Below are 11,352 nucleotides of genomic sequence, written 5' to 3'. Positions count from 1 at the left end.
GCCGAATCCCCTTGTAATCATTCAGCCATGCCTCTCCATTTTCTATAAATAGAAAAACATATATCATTTGTATTCAGACCTTTTTAATTAATATAAGTGAGATTATTCTCTTTCTTAAGTCCTGGTGACTTTTATCGACTTATCAAGTATTTTTAATACTTGTGGCATTAACCCCTTCCCCTTGATACTTTTGGTTCCTAGTTCTTATAACTAGTGGGTCAAAGTCCTTCATACCACTCCTTAAAGAAGCAATATAAAGTCTGGGTCTTTGCTCTCTATAGCATTGGTTCTTCTTTGAGTCTTCTTTAAGATATTATCCTCACAACCATTCCTTTGTTTCATTAACCATAACCCATAATCATATCAATCATCTTCCGCTTCCATCTCTCATTTATTAAACAGCCCACCTATTCACCCTTACGTCTACCACCCTTAACCATTTCTTTTGAGCCATTCACTTGTGCAGGTTGTTTTGCTTCCTTCCTAGATCCACAATAAATTGAGAGGTACAAGTGCCTTACATCAAGCGGTAATCAGAGCTTTGGTGGAAGAAGCAACGTGTAACAACAACAAAAAGAAAAATACAAAAAGAAGTGCAAAGTCAAAGAAATCAAGAAAATCAGAAAATAAATTAAAGCACTCCAAAAGAAAGAAAATTTCAGCACTAAAAAAAAGACCAAAGAATAGAAAGAAAAGTTGAAAGCACACAACTACAATTCTCATCACCAAGCCATTCAAGTAAATATTTCTAAATTGATTATGCTGATAGAAGCTTGTGAAGTGACTTGTGTAAGTAAACCCTTTTGTTCTCTTCTTTCTATTTCTAAGCCACTCTTTTATTATATTTTGCTTTCCATTCCTACTAACCTTTTTGCAGCCGATGCCAAACAAGTAAAAATTTACTTGATATGGTTTTGGGTAAAGTCCTCTAGAACTTGGGACAAGAGAATTTAGAGGAAAAGGGATGGAGCGTGTGTGAGATCAGAAGAGGACAAGTAATAGCCATTAAGTCCTATAGTGCAAACACGAACGGATTGTGACATTCAAGTTTTCCTTGGAGTGACTCGTGAGGCTTTGTGAGAGTCTATTCTGGTAAGGTCCTACACACATTTCATTTTTCCTTATTTGCTAACATGTCTCTTCCATCCAACATCTTTGTAGTCAAAAGGACTTTGAACATTCAAAATCAAGAGGATGAACAAAGAGAGAACTCAAAGTCAAGAGGATGAACAAAGAGAGAACATCTTCCATACCAAATGTCACGTGGAAGATAAAATTTGCGCGATGATCATCGATGGAGGGAGTTACACAAACGTAGCTAGCACTCTTATGGTTGAAAAACTTGGTTTGGCAACATCAAAGAATTCCTCTCCATATAAAATCTAATGGCTCAATGAAGGAGGTGAGTTAAACGTTACCAAATAGGTTCTAATTCCTTTTTCAGTTGGTAGGTACAAGGACGAGGTGCTTTGTGACATTGTCCCTATGCATGCTAGCCACGTCTTACTTGGAAGACCATGACAGTATGACAAAAGGGCCATTCATGATTGTTATCACAATCAATACACTTTCAAGCATGATGGACGTAAGATAACCTTGATGCCTTTGATGCCAAAAGAGGTACAACAAGATCAATTGCATATGCGAAAGAGTATACAAGCATGGCGTAAAGACTAACCACCAATGAAAAGTGAAGGACAAAACATGAAATCCAACTTCTTCATGAAGCAACATGATGATTCATTGTTGAAAAATGAAGGGTCTCCTACGAAAGGTGGTGATGATTGAAATTTAAAGTCACAACTCTTCACCAAGGGACATAATAGCCAAAAGATAAGTAACCCTTCATTTGAAACCTATTATCTCCTCACTTTTCAGAACCAACCACATGAAGGGTCACTTCCAAAAGGGATATCCTTAAAAGATGATCACTCCCAAAAGGTACCTGTTGGTAAATCATATTCCAAAGAAAGGCCTAAAGGGAAATCTTATGAAAGGGTACCTACTGGAAGAACACAAATGTTCAAAGGATGCTTTCTTTTAGCAAAGAGACATGAAGTTATGCAAGGACAAAATGAACTCGATTTGAGGACAAATTGCCCTAAAGAAGGGGGGATGATGCAAGCACATTTTCACCAACAAAGGGAGTACTCTTGAACATCTTTATAGTGAATATACTTTATATTGTTTATATACTATATGCTTATATAATACATTTCATGATAAGAATACTTGTTATGTAGTTGAAGAATAACTTAGTATGAACACATCATGCATATTGTTATTTAATATATTAAGCATGTTAGAATAGTCTTATAATTATATTAAGCATGATTATTACATATACATCAAGGCAGCATATTTATAATTCATTTCATTAGTTCATATGAATTCCTATTAGATCTTAGGCTTTATGCATTAGCTCATACATATTATGAGATGATATAATTAGCTCATGACCTTAAAGCATAGCTCACATTACCATAATCATACATGAAAGCAAGGTATTTAGCTCATATCAGCTCAATGTCATGGACTTACCTTGTTTCCTTGCACATGTAGGTACATTGGAGTGTGAAACACGTAGAGGTAGCTTGGTGGATTATTTGGACATCATATGCAGCTCACAAAGTACATGGAAGCTCATGGAACAATAAGGAAAGCTCAATTCAACTGGAGGAGCTTAAGACTTGCTAAACTCAGCTAGTTGGACTATTTGGAGTTGAGTTGCCAAAAGAGATGTCAAAGGTAGCTGAATGTAGCTGAACATGTTGTTATAGAGCTCACAAGGACTCGGCTAGGAAGCTTGCTCACGAACAGCCCATAATTGCTAAGATAGCTCCACACTCAAGCTAACTTGTAAGGAGACACATGCACGCCCAAGATGGAGCACATGACCAGCCATCATTTCATGCACAAGGCTGCACCACAAGGCTCCCTAGAGAACCCATGTGCATGCCATATGACCAGCCCCCATGTGCCTTGCGTGTGATATCATTTAGGCATCAAGATGAAGAGCCCTCTCCCTATTCGGCCAAGTATCATCTCCCATCCAATTGGGCGCCAACATTAAGGGACACAAGAGCTATTCGGCCAAGGATTATTACCCTCCATTTAAACTGAACCATCATCTCTATTTGTAATTAAATTATGAATCTATAGGAAGATATAAGGCTGGCCGAATCCCCTTGTTTTCATTTGGATATACCTCTCCATTTCCTATAAATAGGAAAACATATATCATTTGTATTCAGACCTTTTGAATAATTAAAGTGATATTATTCTCTTTTCTTAAGTCCCAGTGACTTTTATCGACTTATCAAGTATTTTTAGTACTTGTGGCATCAACCCCTTCCCTTGATACTTCTGGTTTCTAGTTCTTATAACTAGTGGGTCAAAGTCCTTAATACCACCCCTTAAAGAAGCAATATAAAGTCTGGGTCTTTGCTCTCTATAGCATTGGTTCTCCTTTGAGTCTTCTTTAAGATAATATCCTCACAACCATCCCTTTATTTCATTAACCATAACCCATAGCCATATCAATCATCTTCCGCTTCCATCTCTCATTTATTAAACAACCCACCTATTCACCTTTACGTCTACCACCCTTAACCATTTCTTTTGAGCCATTCTCTTGTACAAGTTGTTTTGCTTCCTTCCTATATCCATAATCAATTGAAGAGGTACAAGTGTTTTACATCACTTATCATTTATATTATTAGCTAATATGCATTCATTTTAGCTTTTAGCTTTAAATAATAGTTCACACATATTATATGATGATATATTTAGCTCATGACATTCAATCATAGCTCACATTACCATAATCATGCATGGCAGCAAGGTATTTAGCTCATATTAGCTCAATGCCATGGACTTACCTTGTTTCCTTGCACATATAGGTACATTGGAGCATGACACATGTTGGGGTAGCTTGGTGGATTATTTGGACATCATATGCAGCTCACAAACAGCTCACAAAGTACATGGCAGCTTGTGGAACACTAAGGAAAGGTCAATTCAGCTGGAGGAGCTCAAGGCTAGCTAATCTCATCTAGTTGGACTATTTCAAACGAAGTTGCTAAAAGTGACATCAAGTGTAGCTGAATGTAACTGAATGTGTTGTTATGAAGCTTGTAAGGTCTCGGTTATGAAGCTCATTCACAACCAGCCCCTTACTTGCTAGCTAGCTACACACTCAAGCAAGCTTGGAGGAAGAAACATGCACACCCAAGATGATGCACATGACCAGCCTTCATCCTATGCACAAGGCTGCACCGCAAGGCTCCCTAGAGATCCCATGTGCGTGCCATATGAACAGCCACCATGTGCCTCGCATGTGGTCTCATTTAGGTGCCATGATGAAGAGCCATCTAACCATTTGGCCAAGCATCATTTCCTCTCCCATTTGGCGCCAACTTAAAGGGATACAAGAGCTAATCGGACAAAGGTTATTACCCTTCATTTAGGACCGAACCATCATCTCTTTTAGCATTTAAATTATGACTTTATAGGGAGACACAAGGGTTGGCCGAACCACCATGTATCTATTCGGCCATGCCCCTCCAAAACCTATAAATAGGCCATCATATTTCATTTGTAGTCATATCGTTTTGATTAATTAAAGTGAGATTATTATCTTTGCTTAAGTCCTTGTGACTTTTTATCGACTTATCAAGTATTTTAATACTTGTGGCATCAATCCCTTCTGATATAGTCACGTCTACACCAGATCCGGAGGTCATGCCACACGGTCCCATTACTAGGTCAAGGGCCAAACAATTCAGGGAAGTTCTCTTAACTAAGTGTCTTGAAGCTTTTGATTCATTTGATAACTTAACACTCTCTTATGTTATGTTATATAATGTTTTAATAGCTAAAGAATAACTTAGTATGAACACATCTTACACATTGTTATTTTTAATATGTTAAGCATGTTAGGATAGTTTTATTATCATATTAAGCATGATTATTATATATACATCAAGGCAGCATACTTATAATGCATTTCATTAGTTTATTTGCATTCATATTAACTCTTAGGCTTTATACATTATCTTACACATATTAGGAGATGATGTACTTAGCTCATGACCATCATACTTATCTTACATTACCATAAACAAACATGGCAGCAAGGTATTTAGCTCGTTTTAGCTCAATATCATGAACTTACCTTGTTTCCTTGCACATATAGGTACAATGGAGTGTGATGCGCGTAGAGGTAACTTGGTGAATGATTTGGACGTCATATATAGTTCAAAAACAGCTCACAAAGTACAAGGCAGCTCATGGAATGCTAAGGGAAGCTCGATTCAGCTGGAGAAGCTTCAGGCTAGCTAAACTTAGCTAGTTGGACTATTTGAAGCTGAGTTGCTAAAAGTGATGACAAAGGTAGCTGAATGTAGCTGAACATGCTGTTATGGAGCTCAAAAGGACTCGGCTAGGAAGATCATTCACAAACAACCCCATGCTTGCTAGCTAGCTCAACACTCAAGCTAGCTTGGAGGAGACACATGCACGCCTAAGAAGAAGCACATGACCAACCATCATTCAATGCACATGGGTGCACCACAAGGCTTCCTAGAACACCCATGTGCCGTGCATATGACCAGCCCCCATGTGCCTTGCATGTGAACTCATTTAGGCGCCAAGATGAAGAGCCCTCTCCCTATTCGGCCAAGCATCATCTCCCATCTAAATTGGCGCCAACTTGAGGAGACACAAGAACTATTCGGCCAAGGATCATTTCCCTCCATCTAGGGCCGAACCATCCTCTCTTTTAGCATTTAAATTATGTCTTTATAGGGAGATACATAGGCTGGCCGAATCATCTTGTATTTATTCGGCCATGTCTCTCCATTTCCTATAAATAGGAAAACATTCCATCATTTGTAACAGACCTTTTTATTCAATTAAAGTGAGATTATTCTCTTCTTAAGTCCTGGTGACTTTTTATCGACTTATCAAGTATTTTATACTTGTGGCGTTAACCCCTTCCTTTCATCTTGATACTTCTGGTTCCTAGTTCATATAACTAGTGGGTCAAAGTACTTAACACCATCCCTTGAAGAAACAATATAAAGATTGGGTCTCTGCTCTATATAGCATTGGTTCTTCTTTGAGATCTCTTCAAGATACTATCCTCACAACCATCCTTTTATTTCATCACCATAACCATAGCCTTATCAACTAACTTCCGCTTCCATTACTCATTATTTAAATAGCCTACCAATTCACCCATACGTCTACCACCCTTAACCATTCTATTTTGAGCCATTCACTTTGCAGGTTGTTTTGCTTCCTTCCTAGATCCACAATCATTTGAAAAGGTACAAGTACCATACATCAAGCGGTAATCAGAGCTTTGGTGGAAGAAGCAACGTGCAACAACAACAAAAAGAAAAATACAACAAGAAGTGCAAAAGTGAAGTGCAAAGTGAAAGAAAAAGAAAAAAAAATCAGCAAAGAAAATTGAAGGACTCAAAAGTCAAAGCACTCAAAAAGAAGAAAAAAAAACAAAGAAAAGAAAGAAAAGTTAGAAGCACTCATCAACAATTCTCATCACCAAGCATTTTCAAGTAAGCCTTTAAAATTGATTATGGTGATAGAAGGTTGTGAAGTGACTTGTGTAAGTAACCCTTTCATTCTCTTCTTTCTAAATTCTAAGCCACCTTTTCAATTATATTTGCTTTCCATTCCTACTAACCATTTGCAACCGACGCCAAACAAGTGAAATTACTCGATATAGTCTTGAGTAAAAGTTCATTAGAACTTGAGACAAGAGAATTGAGGGAAAAAGGCTGGAGCGTGTGTGAGATCAGAAGAGGACAAGTAAAAGCCATTAAAGTCCTAGAGTGCAAACACGAGCGGATTGAGTGACATCAAGTTTTCTTGGAGTGACTCGTGAGGCTTTGTGAGAGTATATTCTGGTAAGGTCCTACACACATTTCAATTTTTTCCTTATTTGCTAGCATGTCTCTTCCATCCAACATTTTTGTAGTCAAAAGGACTTTGAACATTCAAAGTCAAGATGATGAACAAAGAGAAAACATCTTCCATACCAAATGTCACGTGGGAGATAAAATTTGTGTGGTGATCATTGATGGAGGAAGTTGTACCAATTTAGCAAGTACTCACATGGTGGAAAAGTTGGGGCTCAAGACTTCCAAACATCCTCATCCTTACAAACTCCAATGGCTCAACGATGTGGGAGAAGCCAAGGTAACCAAGCAAGTGATTGTACCTTTCTCAATTGGAAGATACAATGATGAAGTCCTTTGTGACGTGGTGCCCATGAGTGCAAGTCACCTTATACTAGGACGTCCTTGGCAATATGATAAGAAAGCCACCCATGACGGATTCTCTAACAAGTACTCATTCCAACATCAGGGAAAGAAAATCATATTGGCACCTTTGTTACCAAGCCAAGTTCAGGAATGTCAAGTGACCCTCAAATCACGCATAGAAGAATGGGAGAAAGAAAAGAAGGCCAAAGAAATCCATACTCCAAAGATGAATATCTATGCCAGCAGAGGAGATATTCGGAAACATTTATCAACTAAGAAAGCTCTACTTATACTTATGTATAAGGAAAGTTTTCTTCTTACTAACCCTCCTAAAGGTTTGCCTTCTTCTATTTCTAATATTTTGCAGGAATTTGAGGATATGTTTCCTGAGGAAATTCCCGATGGATTGGCACCGATTAGAGGAATTGAACATCAAATTGATTTCATTCCTGGAGCCACCATTCCTAATAGACCAGCATATAGGAGCAATCCTGAAGAAACAAAGGAATTGCAAAGACAAGTCATAGAACTCCTAAACAAAGGTTACATTCGAGAAAGCTTAAGTCTATGTGTTGTCCCCGTTTTGTTGGTACCAAAGAAAGATGGAACTTGGAGAATGTGCGTGGATTGTAGAGCAGTGAATCAAATCACTATCAAATATAGGCACCCTATACCTCGGTTGGATGATATGTTTGATGAACTTAGCGGGGCCAATATCTTCTCCAAAATTGATTTGAAAAGTGGCTACCATCAGATAAGAATGAAGGAAGGTGATGAGTGGAAATCTACGTTCAAGACCAAACAAGGTTTGTATGAATGGTTAGTCATGCCTTTTGGCTTGTCTAATGCCCCTAGTACCTTTATGCGTTTAATGAATCATGTCCTTCGGCCTTATATTGGTAAGTTTTGTGTTGTTTACTTTGATGATATCTTGATATACAGTAAGTCATTGAAAGATCATGTTGAACACTTACGATCTATTCTTAGCACTTTGAGAGAAGAGCATTTATATGCTAATCTCAAGAAGTGTGATTTTTGTACTAATCAAGTTACTTTCTTAGCTTTATTGTAAGTTCACAGGGATTATCAATGGATCCAGAGAAGATTAAGGCAATACAAGAATGGCCAAAACCGGTTAATGTCAGTCAAGTTCGAAGTTTCTATGGATTAGCCAGTTTTTACAGAAGGTTTGTACCAAACTTTAGTTCCATTGCTGTACCCTTAACAGGGATTATTAAGAAGAATTCAAACTTCTCTTGGGGCAATGAACAAAACAAATCTTTCAACGAACTCAAAGATTATTTAACAAAGGCCCCATTACTAGTCTTGCCAAACTTTGAGAAAACATTTGAAGTTGAATGTGATGCTTCCGGAATTGGAATTGGTGCTGTTTTAAGTCAAGAAGGAAAACCCATTGCCTATTTTAGTGAAAAACTAAATGGTGCAACTCTGAACTATCCAACATATGACAAAGAGATGTATGCACTCATTCGTGATACACACTGACCATAAAGCATTAAAGCATATCAAAGGACAACACAAACTCAACAAGAGACATGCCAAATGGGTTGAATTTCTTGAGTCTTTTCCCTATGTCATCCACTATAAGAGAGGAAAGGATAATGTCGTGCCAGATGCTCTTTCACGCAGGTATGTCTTACTTAACACTTTGGATTCCAAACTTCTTGGTTTTTCATTTATTAAGGAACATTATGCTACTGATTTGGACTTTGGAGAAAGGTATAAGTTATGTGAAACATGTGCTCATGATAAGTATTATCAGCATGATGGATATCTTTTCAAAGATGGACGATTATGTATTCCACAAGGTTCCATAAGAGAAGTGTTAACCAAAGAAGCACATGAAGGAGGACTCATGGGACACTTTGGAGTTGAAAAGACTCTTAGCATTCTGAAAGAACACCTCTTTTGGCCAAAGATGAAAAGGTATGTTGAAAAGGTATGTGAAAGGTGTTTAGTATGTAAAAGGGCAAAATCAAGAGTCATGCCTCATGGATTATATATGCCCTTGCCAATACCAACCATGCCATGGATAGATATTTCAATGGACTTTGTTTTAGGTTTACCAAAAACAAAGAGTGGAAAGGATTCAATATTTGTGGTGGTTGATCGATTCTCCAAAATGGCTCACTTTATACCATGTCACAAGACTGATGATGCTATTCTTGTTGCCAACTTATTCTTCCGAGAAGTGGTAAGGTTACATGGACTTCCTCAACCATTGTGTCAGATAGAGACGTTAAGTTCCTAAGTTATTTTTGGAGGACTTTGTGGAGTAAAATAGGCACAAAACTACTATTCTCTACTACATGGCATCCTCAAACGGATGGTCAAACTGAAGTAGTTAATAGAGTTTTATCAACGCTACTACGATCCATCATCAAGAAAAATATTAAGACATGGGAAGAATGCCTACCACACGTGGAATTTGCATACAACCGAACCATTCACTCGGAAACTAAACATTCTCCATTTGAGGTAGTGTATGGTTTCAATCCTTTAACTCCTTTGGACTTACTTCCTTTACCTTATGATCAGATAGTGAACAAAGATGGAAAGAACAAATCATAATTTGTTAAAAGACTCCATCAACAAGTCAAGGACAATATTGAGAGAAGAACAAGACAATATGAACAACAAGCAAACAAAGGAAGGAAGAAGGTAACTTTTGACGTAGGAGATTGGGTTTGGGTACACTTTAGGAAGGAAAGATTCCCAAACCAAAGGAAGTCTAAACTACTACCCCGAGGAGATGGTCCATTTCAGATTATAGAAAAGATCAACGACAATGCCTATAAAATTGAATTGCCCAGTGAGTTTGGTGGCGTCAGTGCTTTATTCAACATCACTGACTTATCTCCCTTTGAGGATGGACACGATTTGGGGACAAATCGCTTAAAAGAAGGGGGGATGATATAGTCACGTATACACCAGATCCGGAGGTCATGCCACACGGTCCCATTACTAGGTCAAGGGCCAAACAATTCAGGGAAGTTCTCTTAACTAAGTGTCTTGAAGCTTTTGATTCATTTGATAACTTAACACTCTCTTATGTTATGTTATATAATGTTTTAATAGCTAAAGAATAAATTAGTATGAACACATCTTACACATTGTTATTTTTAATATGTTAAGCATGTTAGGATAGTTTTATTATCATATTAAGCATGATTATTATATATACATCAAGGCAGCATACTTATAATGCATTTCATTAGTTTATTTGCATTCATATTAACTCTTAGGCTTTATACATTATCTTACACATATTAGGAGATGATGTACTTAGCTCATGACCATCATACTTAGCTTACATTACCATAAACAAACATGGCAGCAAGGTATTTAGCTCGTTTTAGCTCAATATCATGAACTTACCTTGTTTCCTTGCACATATAGGTACAATGGAGTGTGATGCACGTAGAGGTAGCTTGGTGAATGATTTGTACGTCATATATAGTTCACAAACAGCTCACAAAGTACAAGACAACTCATGGAATGCTAAGGGAAGCTCGATTCAGTTGGAGAAGCTTCAGGCTAGCTAAACTTAGCTAGTTGGACTATTTGAAGCTGAGTTGCTAAAAGTGATGACAAAGGTAGCTGAATGTAGCTGAACATGCTGTTATGGAGCTCAAAAGGACTCAGCTAGGAAGATCATTCACAAACAGCCCCAAGCTTGCTAGCTAGCTCAACACTCAAGCTAGCTTGGAGGAGACACATGCACGCCTAAGAAGAAGCACATGACCAGCCATGTGCCGTGCATATGACCAGCCCCCATGTGCCTTGCATGTGAACTCATTTAGGCGCCAAGATGAAGAGCCCTCTCCCTATTTGGCCAAGCATCATCTCCCATCCAAATTGGCGCCAACTTGAGGAGACACAAGAACTATTCGGCCAAGGATCATTTCCCTCCATCTAGGGCCGAACCATCCTCTCTTTTAGCATTTAAATTATGTCTTTATAGGGAGATACATAGGCTGGCCGAATCATCTTGTATTTATTCGGCCATGTCTCTCCATTTCCTATAAATAGGAAAACATTC

This window comes from Hibiscus syriacus, unplaced genomic scaffold, assembly GCF_006381635.1.
Source record: "Hibiscus syriacus cultivar Baekdansim isolate YM2019G1 unplaced genomic scaffold, ASM638163v2 tig00117017_pilon, whole genome shotgun sequence".
Taxonomy (NCBI): Eukaryota; Viridiplantae; Streptophyta; class Magnoliopsida; order Malvales; family Malvaceae; genus Hibiscus; species Hibiscus syriacus.
The sequence above is the reverse complement of the archived record's forward strand: the minus strand, read 5'-3'. Positions refer to the sequence as shown.